This window comes from Eucalyptus grandis, chromosome 5 (assembly GCF_016545825.1).
Source record: "Eucalyptus grandis isolate ANBG69807.140 chromosome 5, ASM1654582v1, whole genome shotgun sequence".
In the NCBI taxonomy this organism is placed as follows: Eukaryota; Viridiplantae; Streptophyta; class Magnoliopsida; order Myrtales; family Myrtaceae; genus Eucalyptus; species Eucalyptus grandis.
Genome location: NC_052616.1, coordinates 37,336,240 through 37,355,640, shown reverse-complemented (window position 1 = coordinate 37,355,640; position 19,401 = coordinate 37,336,240). Strand labels below are relative to the sequence as shown.

General features: G+C 36.9%; 2 long non-coding RNA genes across 12 annotated transcripts; both read left to right on the top strand.

The window, feature by feature from the left end:
* Positions 1–210: 210 nt before the first annotated feature.
* LOC108959930 lies at positions 211–12,003 on the top strand. 9 transcript variants are annotated; one of them, XR_005551274.1, is made up of 9 exons: positions 211–465; positions 1,508–1,545; positions 1,684–1,750; positions 2,130–2,206; positions 2,753–2,897; positions 9,452–9,555; positions 10,035–10,174; positions 10,822–10,919; positions 11,631–12,003. It is a non-coding gene; the product is annotated as an uncharacterized LOC108959930 (long non-coding RNA). The 9 variants fall into 9 exon arrangements; XR_005551269.1 differs by having other exon boundaries at positions 1,508–1,571; XR_005551273.1 differs by having other exon boundaries at positions 1,508–1,571; positions 1,648–1,750.
* A 2,519-nt stretch (positions 12,004–14,522) lies between these two features.
* LOC104444730 lies at positions 14,523–18,068 on the top strand. Of its 3 annotated transcripts, none has more exons than XR_005551284.1 (3): positions 14,523–14,832; positions 16,173–17,357; positions 17,447–18,068. It is a non-coding gene; the product is annotated as an uncharacterized LOC104444730 (long non-coding RNA). The 3 variants fall into 3 exon arrangements; XR_005551283.1 differs by having other exon boundaries at positions 16,173–17,542; positions 17,676–18,068; XR_005551282.1 differs by having other exon boundaries at positions 16,173–18,068.
* Positions 18,069–19,401: the final 1,333 nt, after the last annotated feature.

Below are 19,401 nucleotides of genomic sequence, written 5' to 3'. Positions count from 1 at the left end.
CACCATCTTCCGTCGGACACTGGCGATCTCTGACAAATGCAAGATCGCCGCTTGGCAAGCGGAGGCGACCCACAGAAGAAGTCCCTAGCAAACCGACGGGCGACGGAGGCCAACGAGCGGAGGCGACGGACTACCGCCCGCCGACCGACGCCATGGGAACCGGTGGCGTAGCTTCTTCGGGGAAAGATTCTCTCCGAGGTTCCCGGCTTCGTGCGGCTTGCTATATAGATCGGGTAACACCTGGCACATCCAGATCGTATCGAGTCGATGCAATACTTGAGCAGGATTTTGAATTCGATTCGTTTGGTGCTGGAGTTGCACGGGAACTTGAAGAATGTGTCGTTGAATTTGTTCAAGAGACGCTGAATGAGTGTTCTCTTCGGAAGTTTTGTTTGTCGATGCTTGGTAGTGAATTCGATGGTAAGCGACGTTGCACGCTGCAAAATCAGGGACAATCCCTAGAAGGTATGACGATTCTTTCTTTCTTTCTAGAGAGAGAGAGAGAGAGAGAGAGAGAGAGAGAGAGAGAGAGAGAGAGATTTGGGTGCTTTTGAGGTGTCTCGGAAATGTAGATGTATAGTATGTACATATCATAAAAATGTGCTGAATTGCGAGAAACTCTGATCACTGAGATAGGAATCTGTTGCTAATTTTTTTGAGGTGCTTGAAGGGGCATAGCCATAGAGGAATAAGAAGTGAGTAGCGAGCCACCAGGAAAGTTTGATTGTGATCCACACCATCTTACCATTTGTTGACTTTGGCAACTAGGGAGAATTGAAGCCAAATTTATTTGGAGCGTGAGGGTAATATGAACATTGGTTGTGCCCATCAAGAATCGGTCAGTGCTTATTTTCTTTGGCCCTATGTTCTCTAGGTATGAAAAAGCAAAAATCACGAGAAACACAAAGTTTACACTAGTAATTTTGTAAAATAGAGACAAAAGCACAAGAAGCTGATTGTGAGTTCTGATTTGTGAGGCATTTGCAACAGTTTGGGGTTCCCTTTTTATCCTTATCTACCACAGCTTTTATGGAGGAATATGACCTTGAAGTTAAAACTCCTGGAAGCTTCTTGAACTTTTTAAAACCTAATAATGAAAGATAAGCTCTCAGGTACCGATGATAACACTGGAATGAGCAACTTGTAGTTTCTCAAATTAGTTGCTGTTTTCGCTTTAGTGTTGTTAGAGCTATATCAGTCTAACGGTAGGTGGAATTTGCATCTCAATTAGAGGTTGAGTGTGCGGTGACAGTCATTTCTGGAAGTTTGTGATCAGAATATTATGGAGGACCTGTAAGATATTTATCATATAGCTATGAAACATGCATTCATTCCATAAGTAGCTACATATTGATAATGAAATATATCTACTTTGGCAACTTGATGCTTTGCTTTCCTCTTGAATTGCCTGTATGCATGCATGCCTTAATGAGATAATTTCTTATTCTTATCCTCATATTGTTTTCTCCAAACAAGTAACAAGACCTCTTTGCTTTGCTTTTATTAGGTGAAACTTGCTTTCAACAGCCTTGAAGTTCCAGTTGGGTAAGAAACTGGTTTTTGGAAAACAGGTGCATTTCAGATATGTTATGTTATTTGCTAATTACGATGATTGGTATTTCAGTCTTAATTGGTGAATGATTTCAGGTTGTGCTTTATTTGTGTAATACTTTGATTGAACAGCTGTGTGATTGTTGAGGATGGGCATGTTATTGCAGCAAGAAGAAACCCGACTAGTGAGACACGAAATGTATGATTATCAGTACTTCCCCATCCCTTTCTTTAAATTTTGGCCCAGCAGCACTTTGTTATTGCTATGGATTGATACCCTCAAATTATCCACTCGTAGTTTATTATTGATCATCTCATGTTTCTCTCTTAAGTATTTCTTTAATAGATGATAAAACAATATATTGGACCAAATCATTAATGAGTGGATTTCTTTATGCATTATTAGGCTATAAAGGGTGATGTTCCCATTATTCTTTCATAAAATATACTGCTAACAATAACTAAAATCTTGCTTTATTATGCCTAATGTTTCACGTTTTTCATTTGCCATTTTTCTGTCTGAAACAATATTACAGTCTTTATTTGCTTTTGTGAAGTTCCTACCACTGTTTTTGTAGGCCTTATGTCAGCTAGACTATTGGTATACTCATTTGGTATAAAAATGCGCCGTGAGCATTGTATTGCCTTTTGAGATGTAAGAACCTGCTCCTTGGGACATTTCTTCATACAATGACCATATTTACACATAGTTTAAGCCTGGTTTCTGGTAGAGATCATCTCTTATGTAATAGTCTATTGCTGTAATCTTTGATAGTTATGTGGTGATGGTACACTGCTATAAATGGCTTTGTGAACAGTAATGAATAGTTGATGCGAAGATTATCTGGCCCTTTTAGTATCTTGTGGAGCATGATAAGAAAAAAAAAAAAAAGGTTCCTTGCTACAGGGGGTATATATGAAAATACTGTTAGAAAAGCTGGAGGTGGCTAATCCAATAAGAAGCCTCTTTTTCCATGTAAGATTTGCAGCAACTTCAAGCGAGCACAACTTGTTGAATTCACATAGTGTATGCCTTGATCAATCTCATATATACTTTCAATCAGTTAGCTTAAAGGAGAACACATTTCTTATGGAATGCATTTTCTAAATTTATGTTGAAACTACGCTAAGGGCAACTGTCTCTCTGACAAAGCTCCTAAGTTTGATATGGTCGCGTTGTTTTCTCCTTGTGCTTTCCAAGGCAACAAGACATGCAGAGATGGAAGCTCTTGATATTGTTTTTGAATAGTGGCAAAGGACTGGATTATTGGCTGCGAAGTTGCGAGAAGTTTTCGTATGCTCTCTTTATGGGACATGCGAACCTTGCACAATGAAAATAAATGGAGGTTTGTGGAACTGATTTTCCATCTTTTCTGACCTTTGCCTTGTCTAAATGGAAGAAATTGGAGTTTCCGTGTCCGAGTCAAGTTTATATTAATTCTTTTTTTCCCCACTTTATTTCCTTTTTCTTAAATTCTTTATGACTTGTTTGAAATTTCTGTATTCTTTTTATTTTCCCTATACAGTTCTGGGAAGTCCTACTTTTTGAGTGCAGTGAGATTCTTTGATGTCTTTATTGATATTGAGATATAGTATCTTCAAGGAAATATGATATTTTAACTATGAGGAAATTATGCTTTCTGATATGCCATGGGCAATGTACTTGATAAAGAAATCTCTTTTCCTTCTTGCATAAATGAGAGCATGTGTCTGCTAGATTGTGGCATATGGCGTGTGTTTCTAGTATAACTTTTCATCTGTCTAATGCTGCCATGATCTAACATTTCTTGTTTGAAGCTTCTTCAGAAGTCACCAAGTTTTCCCTCAAGACTTTGTTGACATAAAAGTTAAAATGCAGCAAAACAGGATCTGGTCCATTGTGATTGAGTAATACAAAAAGTAGCTAATGTAGATAGTGGACATTGTTTTTCTGTTTAAGGATTAGATTTGAAAGAACAGGCTTAGTTACAGGGGGAAGAAGCAAGAGATTTTTCCTAAGGACGCGTTTAATAAAAAATTTAGGGAAAAAACAAACCATGAAAACTCGACTTTGGGGGCTTGAATTTATAGTTATGCTGCTCTTAGTAATCGATTATGAGTCAAAAGTATTGTGGGAGACATGAACTAGCCCATTGCCTTTCTCAATACAACATCAAGCAAGAGGACTCATCTTGTAGATAAAAGGACCGCCTAGCTCAAAATCCTCCCTTTGGAGCTCAAAAACTAGCCCTAATTATTGCATAGTTTCATGATAGAGAGAATGAGACTGTTGTTATAATGGTGAGCATGGTTCATATGCAAGGTTTGGAATTTGTAGCTGATTGAAACCCATCCCAGCCAATACTAGTAAACAAGTTATCCACAAATCTTCTCTTAATCAGATCACTGGTGCCAAGATCTCTCTGAACATATGTTGCCCATCCATATTAAGAGCCTCAAAGTATCACCCTGTTTACAAAGTGTTGTTTGTTCTTCAAGGACATAAGGTTTTATGTTGAAGAGAAATTATAGAACAACCTGAAGGCATTGTTGAAGTAAAACAATCTAAGCCATAGTTACCCCAAACACACCTCTTTTAAATATGATGCAAGAATTCTGCCAAGGTCAACGCCACTTAGTAGAGTCTAGTTAATGTCAATTGAATCAAATGGCACACTTCACAGATAATTTGCTTGCATGAAGAGCTGTTTCCTGGAGTAGGCATTTAGCAAAATTGATATTCTTAGGACCATAATGTATACTTCCTAAGTTTAGACACATTCCTTTATCAGCAAATTTGTTTTTGGTCAGATAGTACCTTCTTTTGCAAAGTGCTTTATCAATTAGTCTACTAAATTATCTCCAGCATGATATTTGGACATGTTTTGCAAATGGAATCTGTCTCTGGATTCAAGCTGATGAGCAATCTAACATTGCAGAATCATCGGAAATATTGGCTGGTTTCCACATAAATTTCATCTATGTTACCCATTTCAAGTGTCTCCTAATTTATGAATGTTTCCAACTTTTTTGTTTCTCTTGCGGTAATGGAAATTCTGGATCAAAGGGTTTCAAACGTTGTGGAGGTATAATGGCATCAGAAGCAATTCCTCTTCTGCGAGATTTTTATGAACAAGGAAACTCTAATGGTATGAATGGCAATCAACCATTTTAATTAATTGAATTGTCTGTTTGAAAGAATGTTATGATACTGCTGTTAGCACCTACTTACATGAGATAACTTGAGGAAAATGATAGTTCTTTTTCAATGGACCCATGGTTAATTACACTTTTTAAGAGGCTTCTATGAACATCGTAAAGCAAATCTATTTTTCGAACCAAAGTTTACCTTTTCCATCAATAAAGTTGAGCGGTGTCTGCGCTAGCAACATCTTCCCGAAAGACAATTCCTCGGAATAAGTTCTCTTTTAAACTCAAATACTGTGGTCTTCCTCGCCATCATCCTCTTCCATAGTGATTAAAAAGAATTCGGGAAGCCTCTTTCTATTTGTACTGTTTGACCAATTCTCTCAAATAGCTGGAAAGAATTGTTGCTGGGCCTCTCGGTGATTGCATATTATGCTGAACAACTCTATCTCTCTCTCTCTCTATAGATCGTTTGCTGCAGTAAATATATATTTCTGTGTCCTTACATCCCAGATAAATAAAGCTGGCCCAGTGGAATGTCATGTAATGACAAAAGGGTTAATGAAATTGCAAGCATCCATCAAGGATAAGGTGTTTATTTTGAGATCCTAAGTACACTTATCCAGACCGACGCTAAGAGTGTTTGGCTATTTAATGATTGCTATGAATATATGTAGAATTTGCCAAGGAAACAAAAGGTAGAGTTTTAGATGCCCCGTCTCTCTTTTTGCCAATTTTCAGATCCCCTATTTATCACATGTAGCTTTCTTGTAGACTGGGTATTCAGGCAGTTTGTCATTTGAGAAATGGGACATCATGTCCTTGGTTAAAGGAAAAGACAAGGTTTAGTATCTTAATAGCTGAGAACTCTTTGATTAGGACTCATTTGAGAGAAATATCTTCTTCCTTGATCCCTATCATGGATTGCTATACATATATGGTTCTTGGTTGAGCAATTCTTCAATAAGAGCTCTTCAGTTGCAAATATTTTAAAAACTGATCAGATCATAATCTTTACATGCATTTGAGATAATTAGTATGCTTTGGAAACTCATTGCATACAGAAAGCATGGCCTTGAAATAATTTGTCTTTGTAATGATAAAATCAATTTGGTTCATGTGTCTTCTCTGTTTTGTAGAACCTTTTTCCAAGAATATCATTTCTCTTCGCCTTTATTCCCCTTCTTTTCCATCCATTTTCTACTAATGACATTGTGGAATCTATGATTTGTTTAAGCATCTTATAGATATACTGAATGCTAATATTTGGTTTTCAGCTCCAAAGCCTCAGGTCACGATGGGTAAATCATGCTTCTCATTGGATATGCCTGCATTGATTCATCTTGTTGACCACTCTCATGCCTTTGCACAATTAGGTAAGACCTTTGAACTTATGATTCCTTTCTTTTATGAACATTATGTACATCGGGTATACTAATATGATGCATCTCTGCTGCATATCGAATGATTATATCAGTCATTCATGCATTCAACTAGTGTCTACATGGTGTGACCTTTATATCATAGGTTGTGTCCGATTAGGCGCTGTGGCATTGTTTCTTGCTGTGACAGTTTGATATGATGCTCACGTTAAGATCGAGTATACCTATAGCTACAGCTTTCCTCATATGATTGTAGTCAATCACAATGAGGAAGAAGCTAAGTCGTGCTCTTCATTCCCGCTTCTTGGTTTATTCTGATCATATTGTTCATTGTTCTTATTCCAGTTAGTTAAGCCGTTCATTTGACTATAAGCTAGGTCAAACTTTCACTTCAAGGTAGTTCCCATTCTTGAGGTGAACTTAGCAACATAACTTTTGAACTATAGTTTTGTGATGAAGCACAAATCTGGATGAGACATTATTGGTGCTGGTTTTAGCATAGTAAGATTCTCTCTAGTTTGTGATATGGCAGAAACAACTAGTGTTAATTATTTTGTCTCAAGATTTTAAAACATTTTAGAAACAGCCCTTTAAGTGTAGAGACCCGTGTAAATATTATTAGCATCCAATAAAATGTCTTCTTATGATTCCATGCACTTTGATAGACAATGCATGTGCCGTTTACTGCTTTTCTAGTCACAGAATTTCATCAAGGAATCCGAGGAAGGAAGTGTGATGCATGTCCAGATCAGTTTTTGCCCAGATGTTCATGTGTTTACAGAGGGTTGCAGATGTGATCACAAGCGATTTCATGCTTGAACTTGATTGTCAGATTGTTTAGATAATTTTACGGCATAAACCTGTGTAGGCATCAGTTTTCTTCTGAGGTTACTTTTTGTCATTTATATATTCTGTGATGGAGTTTGATTTGAATTTTTCTAACTTTGAGATAATTCTAGGCGTGCTATTGATAATTCTGAGATTTATAGTTCTAGACTATGTCCTATGTGATCCCTAACATGATAGAAGAGGCAAAGTATATGCATGTGTTTTCGCATGGATTTCACTGGATTCAAGTTTCCTAGTTATACCAATTATGTCCTAAATACTTGAATTTATACTATTGATGAGTCTATTAATGTCTTGATTGTTATCGACTTTAACTTTCATATTATTGTGAGAAAATCAGTGATTTGATAGGTCGCATGGTGACCATGATAGGTTGATGCCTCTTTTCTTCTGGTAATAAGAAGTCAAAATTTGAGTTTTCTTTTTTAAGTGGTAATGATTATATCATAATCAATTCTAGTAAAGCACTAGAAATACCAAAACATTTGCCTGCAAGACCCACAATCTAAAACGGACAGGAAGATGGTAATTTTGGATCATAGTCTGTTATATATTCTTATAAATTTGGGCTAATGCTAGAAAAATAGATAATTAATCATGTATGAGTGCGATCGAACGACAAGAAGCCGAAGTCAACAGCCATTTATCCATCAAAAGGAAATGCATAGAAGATAATGAGACCTTGGATGAGCGCCAGTCTACTTTTGGGAGAAATGCATAAAGACGGTTTGATGACATATAAATATTGACACATTAATCGTATGGGGCCCACTGTCAAATTAGTAACCGCTTAGCTAATTCTCAAAAATAAAGTAATATAGTCTGAACGAGTCTCGTGTAAAGTACTTTAGTAAATGTAAATTAGATTTTGTGACTTTACTTATTGATTAATGTGCTTAATAAGTTAGCATTCTACGATTCTATTATAATAAATACCGAACTTTTTTGTGTAATTTTAAGGAAAATGACGATAATCACCATCATACATAAGCCGTTGTCATATTTCTCTCCCTGTGATTAAGGTGCAACAGCTCACTTGAGGTCATGTCCCTCACATATGGTGTCGCACAACCAAATTTGAGAAAATAGTATCTTCAAGGAAATGCAATATTTCAAGTGTGAAAAAATTATGCTTTCTGATATGCCAAGGGCCATGTACTTGATAAGGAAATCTCTTTTCTTGTTTGCTAGTTGCAGTTGCTCTTCTTGCATACATGAGAGCATGTGTTTGCTTGATTGTGGTGTTTGGCTTGTGTTTCCAGTATAATTTTTCTTCTGTCTGATGTTGCCATGTTCTAACATTATGTGTTAGAAGCTTGTTTAGAAGTCATCTATTTTTCCCTCAAGACTCTGTAGACATAAAAGTTAAAACGTAGCAAAACAGGATCTCATTCATTGTGATTGTGCAGTACACGAAATAGCTAATATAGATTGTGGACATTGTTTTTCTGTTTAAGGATTAGATTTAAAAAACAAGCTCAATTATGGGGGGAAGAAGCAAGAGATTACTGAGGATGCAATTAATAAAAAATTTAGGGAAAAAACCAATTATGAAAACTCTGGCTTTTAGAGCTTGAAATTCGTAGTTATGCTGCTCTTAGTAATCTGATCATGAGTCAAAAGTATTGTGGGAAACATGAGCTAGCTCATTTCCTTTCTGAATACGACATCAAGCAAGAGGATTCATCTTGCAGATAAAGGACTGCCTAGCTCAAGTTCCTTTCTCTGGAGCTTAAAAACTAGCCCTAATTATTGCATAGTTTCATGATGGAGAGAATGAGACAGTTGTTATAACGGTGAGCGTGGTTCATATGCAATACTTGGAATTTATAGCTGATTGAAACCCATCCTAGCCAATACTAGTAAAGAAGTCATCTCCAAATCTTCTCTCAATCAGATCACCAATGCCAATATCTCTCTGAACAGAAGTTGCCCATCCATAGTAAGAGCCCCGAAGTATCACCCTGTTTACAAAGTGTTGTTTGTTCTTCAAGGACATTAGGTTTTATGTCAATGATAAATTATAGAACAACCCTAAGGCATCGTTAAGGTAAAAAATTATAAGCCATAGTTAACCCAAACACACACCTCTTTAAAATCTGATGCCGGAATTTTGCCAAGGTCAAACCACTTAGTAGAGTTTAGTTACTGTTAATTGAAGCAAATGGTACACTTCACAAATAATTTGCTTGCATGAAAAGCTATTTCCTGGAGTAGGCATTTGGCAAATTTGATATTCTTAGGACCGAAATGTATACGTCTTAAGTTAGACAGATTCCTTTATTGGCAAATTTGTTTTTGTTCAGATAGTACCTTCTTTTGCAAAGTGCTTTGTCAATTAGTCTACTAAATTATCTCCAGCATGAAATTTGGAAATGTTTTGCTAATGGAACCTGTCTCTGGTTTCAAGCTAATGAGCTAGGTAAAAATGCAGAATCATTGGAAATATTGGCTGGTTTCCACGGAAATTTCATCTATGTTCCCCCTTACAAGTGTCTGGCTAATTTATGAATGTTCCAACTTTATTCTTGTTGCTCTTGCAGGAATGGGAATTCTGGATCAAAGGGTTTCAAATGTTGTGGAGGTATAATGGCATCAGAAGCAATTTCTTCTCTCTGAGATTTTTATGAACGAGGAAACCCCAATGGTATGAACAGCAACCAACCATTTTAACCAATTGTAATGTGTATAACAATGTTATAGTACTGCTGTTAGCACCTATTTACATGAGGTAACTTAAGGGAAATGATAGTTCTTTTTCAATGGACCCACAGTTAATTACACTTTTTAAGAGGCTTCTATGAGCATAATAGAGCAATTCTACTTTTTGAACCAAAGTTTGCCTTTTCAATCGATGAAGTTGAGCATTGAGTCTGCTAGCAACATCTTCCTGAAAGACCCTTCCGCAGAATAAGTTCTCTTTTAAACTCAAATTCTGCAGTCTTCCTTGCGCTCATCCTCTTTTATATTGATTAAAAAGAATTTTGGAAGCCTTTTTCTGTTTGTACTTTTAACCAATTCTCTCAAATAGCTGGAAAAGAATTGTTGCTGGGCCTTTTAGTGATTGCACATTATGCTGAACAACTCTCTCTCTCTCTCTCTCTCTCTCTCTCTCTCTCTCTCTAGATCGTTTGCTGTAGTGAAGATATGTTGTTGTATCCATACATCCAAGAGAAATGAAGCTGGCCCAGTGGAATATCATGTAATGACAGAGGGTTAATGAAATTGCAAGCATCCATCAAGGATAAGGTGTTTATCTTGAGATGGTAAGTACACTATCCAGACCGACACTAGGAGTGCTCAGCCATTTAATAACTGCTATGCAAATGTGTAGAATTTGCCCAGGAAACCAAAGGTTGAGTTTCAGATGCCCCATCTCTCTTTTTGCCAATTTTCAGATGCCCTGCTTATCACATGTGACTTTACTTTAGACTGGGTATTCCTAGCCTCATTGCCATATGAGAAATGGGATGTCATGCCCTCAGTTAAGGAAAAAGATGAAGTGTGGTGTCTTCATTGTTGAGAATTCTTTGATTAGACTTGTTTGAGAGAAATATCTTCTTCCTTGATCCCTAACTGCTATACATACGTGGTTCTTGGTCGAGCGATTCTTCAATAAGAGCTCTTCAAGTGCAGTCAGATCATAATCTTTACATGCATCTGAGATAATTAGTATGCTTTGGAAACTCATTGCATACAGAAAACATGGCCTTGAAATAATTTGTCTTTGTAGTGATAAAATCAATTTGGTTCATGTTTCTTCTCTGTTTTGTAGAACCCTATTCCATGAATATCATTTCTCTTTGCCTTTCTTCCCCTTCTTTTCCATTCACTTTTTGTTAACAACATTGTGGAATCTATGATTTGTTTAAGTATTCCATAGATATACTAAATGCTAATATTTGATTTTCAGCTTCAAAGCCTCACAGGTCACGGGTAAATCATGCTTCTCATTAGATCTGCCTGCATTGATTCATCCTGTTGAACACTCTCATACCTTTGCACAACTAGGTAAAACCTTTAAACTTATGATTCCTTTCTTTTATGAACATCATGTGCACATGTATGGTGATATGATGCACCTCCGATGCATATCGAATGATTATCAGTTACTCATGCATGTAACTAGTGTGTACATGGTGTGACCTTTTATATTATAGGTTGTGCTAAATTAGGGCACTGTGGCAATGATTCTTGCCGTGACAGTTTGATGGGATGCTCATGTTGAGATCGAGTATACCTATAGCTATAGATTTACTTGTATGATTGTAGTCAATCACAATGAGGAAGAACATAAGTCATTGCTCTTCATTACTGATTCTTGGTTTATTCTGATCATAGTGTTCATTGTTCTTATTCCTCTCAGTTAATCTGTTCATTTGACTATAAGCTAAGTCAAACTTTCACTTCAAGGTAGCTCCCACTCTTGAAGTGAACTATTTGCAAGATAACTTTTGAACTGTAGTTTTGTAATAAAGCACAAATCTGAATGTGACATTATTGGTGCTGGTTCTATCATAGTAAGATTCTCTCTAGTTTGTGATATGGCAGAAACAATTAGTGTTAATTATTTTGTCTCAAGATGTTAAAATATTTTAGAAACAGCCCTTTTAAGTGTAGAGATCTGTGTAAATTTTGTTAGCATTCCACAAAGTGTCTTCAAATGATTCGATGCACTCTGACTTATAATGCATGTGCCATTTACTGCTCTTCTAATCTCAGAGTTTGGTCAAGGGATCTAAGGAAGGAAGTGTGATGCATGTCCATATCAGTTTTTGCCAGGATGTTCATGTGTCTACAAAGGGTTGCAGATGTGATCACCAGTGATTTCGTGCTTTAACTTGATTATCAGATTGTTTCGATAATTTTACAGCATAAACCTGTACAAGCATAAGTTTTCTGAGGCTAATTGTTGTCTACATATTTTGCGATGTAGTTTGATATGAGTTTTTTGAACTTCGAGGTAATTCCAGGTGCACTATTGATAATTTTGAGCTTTATGGTTCTGGACTGTCATGTGTGATCCGTGACAATGATCATGGATTTCCTGGGAAAGAATTCCATTGATTGGATTTGAGCTTCCCAGTTATACCAATTATGTCCTACATAGTTGAATTTATAGTATTGATCAGTCAATTAATGTCTTGATCGTTGTTGACTGAGAAAATCTCAGTGATTGACGTGGAGACCATGTTAGTCACGTGTGGCTCCACGAGTATATTAAAATCTTAATTATTTGCTCGGTCCAGAGCCAATTGGCAATTGCTTCTTACCTCAACGTGATTTTCTTATTCTTCAATCGGGAACAAGATGCCTCTTTTCTTCTGGTAATGATGTAATGAGAAGTCCAAATTTGAGTGTTTTTTTTTTATAATCAATTCTAGTTAAACCCAGAAATACCAGAACATTTGCCGGAAAGAAGATGGTAATTTTGGATCATATCTGTTTATATATTCTTATAAATTTGGGCAAATGTCAGAAATATAGATAATCAACCATGTGACAAGCCGAAGTTGATCGGCAGTTATCCATCAAAAGGAAATTTGTAGACCTTGTCTACTAAAGGAGAAATGTGAAAGAAATGGTTGGATGACATGTAAATATTGACACATCAATATAGACTTCATTTGTTTTGAGAGAAATGAATAATTTGAAAATTATTTTTTGGCCGGGTAGATTAATCGAGAATAATTGTAAAATGTTTATGACTCAATTGGTCAAAAAATAAATTTATGACTGAATTCGCACAATTACAATAAGTTTAGGACTTTTTAAATAATTTTCCCAAATATATGAGTCCAAGAACCTGAGAAGTCTTCCATCTAACATTTACAAGTTACAAAAACTTGGATACTTGACCATTCAGAGATGCCCGATCAAGCTTCCAAAGCACGAGGATTCAACCGGTCCACACATGAAGACCAAACTACCAAATTCATACCGGTTAAACATTTGTGCATGTAATCAGTCCCAAGTAGAATAGCTTGTGAATAATTCCTGTTTTCCTTCCTGAGAGTGTTACGACTGCCGTGGAACAATTTTGAGATGCTTTCCTTTATGAACGGACATTTTGCCAGGCTTGGGGGGGAGGGGGACCTTCCACAGTTTGTCGTTTCTCTTGGGGTGCCCGGACGAGAACCTCCGCAAACAAATGGCCATTTTACTTCAATTTATCATTTGGTCCGTCGACATTTGACATGGGTCGATACTGCCTCACCTGAACATGTTAGTCTCTCTCTCTCTCTCTGAGACGCACACGCGCACTTATCTTTGTGGAGTTTATGCGGGATCCAGGGTGTGTTTATATATTGCAATAGCAGAAAATGCAATCCGAGGCTGGAGAAAACCAAAGAAATATAAAGAAATTCTGCATAGTAATTTGTGGGAACAATTTTTGTCACATGGGACTTCTATATTAATAAAAGCAAAGATTGATGGATCTCTACCCATTTATAGAGCTCTAGTTGAAAGCGGGATTCACTAGTATTACTTACTAAATTCAAATTGAATTCTTCTACTCAGGTACTTACTAACTATCTATTTTTTAACAGAATTATTTTTGCTGTATTCGTCTCCCTAGAGAAGAAATGCCAGGGTGGCTCCGACCTGATAAAGTGGGTTCCATATCTTTCAAGGCCTCAGAGAATTTGCATGACAAGTTTCTTCAATTCATTTTTTGTGTTGTTTTTGACTGTGACACTGACACTGGCACCATCCCGTTTGAAGTAAGTAAGGATGACTTCGTTGAGATTGAAGAACATTTTAATGGCCAAAGGCAGCATATTATTAAAAAAAAGTTCATTCCTATAAGGTCAAATCATATCTCGCTTCGCTATTGCCCACCATCTCACTTACAGGAAGTTGATTTTGGTCAAATTGATGGGAGTTATGTACAATTTAGCTTGAAAGTTTCAGGTGCACAGGTGAAAGATTGGGGGTTGCAAATAATATGCAAACAACTAGAGGACAATTTAAAGGTTGAGATTCAAGAGAATTAGCTAATCGATCTAGCTTTCCTCTATGAGGTTGGTCATACGGAAGGTATGAACTCCGCGAACGTCATGTATTTCTCTGGTAGAAATTCCTTCTCTCCCTACCTTCAGTCAATCCAAGCCAAGGATAACGATTCAACAGATCCAGAAGTAAAGAGTTTACATATGCACAAGCATCGCTTGATCAAAATAGATCTACTAAAAGACTTGCAAGGGAGTTCACAAATGCATGGAAAGTGGAAACGATCTCATTGAATTAGATTTACTTAAAAAACTTTCAAGATTGTCAATTAGTACTGACGAGCGTGATCAAAGAGGATCAAAGAGAAAACATGAGTTTATTCTCTCTCAAAACAAGCGAGTCAAAATCATGGTGGATTCTAATTTGACCCATGGAGATGAGAATGGCAGGGTCGGCTGGCTGCATCTGTAGTTGGAAAGATGGAAACTTGCTAAGGAAGTAATTTGTTGGTGAGTGAACACGGCTGATCTTGATTATACAATGCCTTCTTTCTTCTTGTTCCTTCTTTTTCTCTTTTCTCCCAAAAGAAATTTAAATAAAACTCTGTTAATTCTACCGTCTCTTTTATCTTTCTCTCTCTCTCTGTTTTTTTTTTTTAAATAGTTTTTCTCTCTCCACTTTTTTTCTATGGGTATTATACCTAAATAATATATCTTTATTTCCCGTTGCTAAATCCACTTTCCTCTCCTCCGCCATGGGCAAACTTCGAACTCCACCGACGCAGCTTTCAGCAACACGGCTGCTCATCTTCCATCCAACGCCAGCAAGCTCTGACGAATGTAGGATCGCCGCCTACCAACGGAGGCAGATAGAAGAAGTTCGTCTTCCAATGGCGATGGAGACGGGCGATTGAGGCGACGGACTGCAACTGCTGATCGAAGCCATGGGAATTCATGACAATCTCTGGAAGGTATAACTTCTCTTTCTTTGTTTTCATAGGTGGCAATTTATTGGTAGAAGTAGGTGAAGTCTAGGTTCAAAGGTAAAACAAGCGAGGGAAAGTGAAACAACGGGAAGCAGGGTGTAAATGGGTTTGGGTCAGTCCCCTTTTCAGGTGAAAAACCGAACCAATCCGGGTGCTATATATGTTGGGAACTCCCTCACGGGAAACCAGGCATTGAAACGGACAACCAATCGCACTGAAGAGTGATGCGTGCTTTTGAGGTGTATAGGAATGGTAGTATGCACCTTTCATGAAGATGTGCAGCCAGTGATAGGTTTGCCAGGACGATTGAATTTTGAGGAACTTTGATCACTGGTACGAGAATCTGTTGCTAAGTTCTACAAGGCACTTGAAGAGTTAAAACAATGGAGAAATGGAGAAGATGCAGTGAGATAGCAAGCCACCACAAGAGGTTGCTTGACAGTCGATCCTTTTACCTAATTTTCGTGGAGCATGAGAAGTAATATGAACATTGGCTTGTGCCCGTGAATAACTGGTTAGGTGGCTAATTTCTTTCACCCTGTGGACTGTGTGAAAAATAAAATCACGAGAAACAGAGTTCAGATAAGTTATTTAGTAGAATGGAGACAAAAGCACAAGAAGCTGATTGTCAATTCTGATTTGTGAGGCCTTTGCAATAGATTAGGATTCTGTTTTCATCCTTTAGTGCCACAGCGTTTATGAAGGAGAATGACCTGGAAGTCCTGGAAGCTTCTTGAATGTTTGAGTGGAACCTGATCAATGAAAGATAAGCTTTTGAGGTACCAATGATCGGACACACGTATGAGCAACATTTAGTTTCTCAAACTCATTGCTGTTTTTGCTTCAGTGTTGTTAGAGCCATATCAATTTAGCAGTTAGGTGAGATTGGCATCTTGCAGGATGAGTATGGGTTGATAATCATTGCTTGGAAGTTTGTAACCAGTATATTATACAAGACCTGCAAGATTTTGATCATATAGCTCTGAGATATGCTTTCATAGCTCCATATTGATACTAAAATATTTCTACTGGTAGCAACTTAATGCCAATTTCCTCTTGAGTTGCTAAATGCATGTGTGCATGCGTGAGAGAACTACTGACTCTTATCCTCACATCTTTTTCTCCAAACAAGTAACAAGCCCTATGTGTTTTTCTTGTATAAGGCAAAGTTTGCTCTGGACAGCCTTGAAGTTCCAGTTTGGTAAAAAACTGATTTTCAGTAACCACGTGCATTTCGGATATATTACTTTATTTTCTAATTAAGATGATTAGTAGTTCGATCTTAATTAGTGAATGGCTTCAGATTGTACTCTTTGATTGAACAGCTTTGTGATTGTTGAGGATAGGCACGTCAATGTGGCAGGAAGAAACCGGACTAATGGGACACAAAGTTGTATGGTTTATCATTGCGTTTCCACCCCCTTGTTTAAACTTGGCCAACAGCACTTTGTTATTGTTATGAATTGATACCCTCGAATTATCCACTCGTAGTTGTTTTTGATTTTTTATGTTTCTCCCATGATTATTTTTTTAATAGAAGATAAAAGAATTATCTGACCAAATCTGTTATTAAGTGGAATCTTCCATTCATTATAAGGCTGTCAAATGCTTTTTGCTCTCCTAAAATATGACTATGGCTAACACTAGCAACAATCTGGCTTTATTATGCACAATGTTATATGTATTTCATTTACCATTGTGCTCTGTCTAGAACCATATTTTGGCCTTCATCAGCTTTTGTGAAGTTACGTTAGCTAGACTGGTATACTTATTTGGTATAAAAATGAATTGTAAAATTGTATTGCCCATTATGATTTAAGAACCTGCTTGTTGGGCACATTTTTTTCACACAACGGCCACATCTACACCAATAGTTTAAGCCTGATTTCTTGTAGAGATAATCTCTCGTTTAATAGTCTATTCCTGGAATCATTTAAAGTTATGTAGTGACAAAACGCTAACATAGATGACTTTGCGGACGGTAATAAATAGTTGATGAGAAAAATATTTGGCCCTTTTAGTACCTTTTAGAGCATAATGAAAAAACAAAGGCACCTTGCTTTAGGGGTATATAAATAATACTGTTAGAAAAGGTGGAGGTGGCCAATCCAATAAGAAGCTCTTTTTCATTTGAGATTCTCAGCAACTTCAATCGATCAAAAGCTTGTTGATATAATCTAATATATGCCTTGATCAATCTTTTATATACTCAATCAGATAGCTTTTCAGAGAAAACATTTCTCATGAAATGCATTTCCTAGATTTACGATGAAACTACAGGAAGAGCAACTTTCTCTCTGGCAAAGGTCCTAAGTTTGATATGCTTTCTTTATTTTTCTCCTTGCGCTTTCTTAAGCAACAAGACTTGCAGACATGAACACTCTTGATTCTTGGACAGTGGCAGAGGACAGGATTTTAGGCTGCAGAAGTTGCAGAAATGTTTTTAGCATGCTTCCTTATTGTGACATGGAAACCATGCATAATGAATGCAGCAACATTATCGAGCATTGGTATGTCTGTTGATCATACTAAAATAGAACTAAACTTTTCTAAAATTTGTTTGTTCATAAGTGATTAGATGACTCTTAGCCACTTTTAGGTATAAAGAAGTATATTATGGCCATGCAAATGATAAATTTGGAGGCTGCGACTCGATGCTTTTGTTGCATTCAAGTATCTCCGAGGCATGCATTAGGTCAGTTTCTGAACTTCCTTTTGTTGCTCATTTTGTATCGATTGAGCTCCACTTTGAAATTGTGACGTGATAATTGACAACTCAAGCTTACTGGAGGTTTATGATTCCTTATGTTGATTACTGATGGATGCAGATTTGTAATGATTCTGTTTGCTGTTGCACCTTGAATATTGCAACACATAACCTCTCGAAGTTTCTGAAGCCCCAAGAAGTCGAATTTATATCAATTGTTTCTATCTTCACTTTATTTGCTTTTTCTTAAATTCTTTATTACTGGTTAAACATTTTCCTTTTTGTTAATTTCCACTGAAAAATTTATAGTTCTGGGAAGTGCCATAAGTTGAGCTAACATTAGTTTGTTCTTTCATTTTCCCTTTGCCCCCTGTTTCTTCATCTCTTCTTCCTCACTTGTTTTCACTGCAGTGAGATTCTTTGATGTCTTAATGTTATCAAGATTAAATCAGGAAACATAGTATCTTCAAAGAAGTATGATTTTGTGACTATGAGCAAATTATGCTTTCTGATATGCCATGGGCAATGTACTTGATCTTCTTGCATACATGAGGGCAAGCTAAATTGTCATGTATGGCTTGTGTTCCTGGGAAGATTTATTATCTGTCTGACGCTGCCATGATCTAACATTTCATGTTTGCTAAGCTTGTGCAGAACTCATCAATTTTTATTTTTTTTAGACTTTGTCGACATATAACGTAGTGAAATGGGATCTGTTTGAATGTGATTTGAACACTTCATGAGTAGCTAGTCTAGATTATGACATGATCTCTCTGTCGAAGTATTGGTTTTGAAAGAAGAAGCTCAAGTGCAGGGGGTAAGAAGCATGAGACCTACCAAGGGATGCATCAAAACAAAAAAGTTTAGCGGGGAAAAACACAAACCATGAAAACTCTTGACTTTTAGAGCTTGAAATACATAGATATGCTGCTGTTAATAATCTGATTATGAGTCAAAAGTATTGTGGGAAACATGACCTAGCTCATTACTTTTCTGAATACAACATCAAGCAAGGAGACTCATCTCGCAGATAGAGGACCACCTTGCTCAATTTCCTCTCTCTGGAGCTCAAAGACTAGCCCAAAGTACTGCATAGTTTCATGATAGAGAGAACGAGACTGTTATAATGGTGAGCACAGTTCCTGTGCGATGTTTGGAAGATGTAACTGATTGACACCCCCCTAGCCAGTACTAGTATACAAGTCATCCACAAAATCTTCTCTCAGTCAGATCACTGTCGCAAGATCACCCTGAAGAGAAGTTGCCCATCCAAATTAAAAGCCTCTAAGCATCACCCTGTTTACAACATGTTTGTTCTCCAAGCACATTAGGTTCCATGTTGAAGAGAAAATATAGAACGACCCAAAGGCATTGTGAAAGTTAAAAAATTTAAGCCATAGTTACCCCCAAACACCCACCCTTTTATATATGATGCAAGAATTCTGCCAAGGTCAATGCCTAGTTACTGCCTAGCTAATCAAATGGTACAGTTCATGGATAATTTGCTTGCATGAAAACCTATTATCCGGAGTACAGACATTTCTTAAAATTGATATTCTCAAGACCTATATGTAAACGTCCTAACAAAACACATTCTCCCACTGGCGAACTTGTTTTTGTTTAAATAATAACTTCTTTTGCAAATTGCTTTGTCAATTAGTCTGCTATATTATCTCTAACATGATATTTGGACATGTCTTGCAAATGGAATTTGTCTTGGGTTTCAAGCTGATGAGCTAGGTAAAAAAAAATGCAAAATCATCAAAATATTGGCTGGTTTCCACAGAATCATTAGGTTTCAAGTGTCTGCCTGATATATGAATGTTTCCAACTTTTTTCTTGCTTAT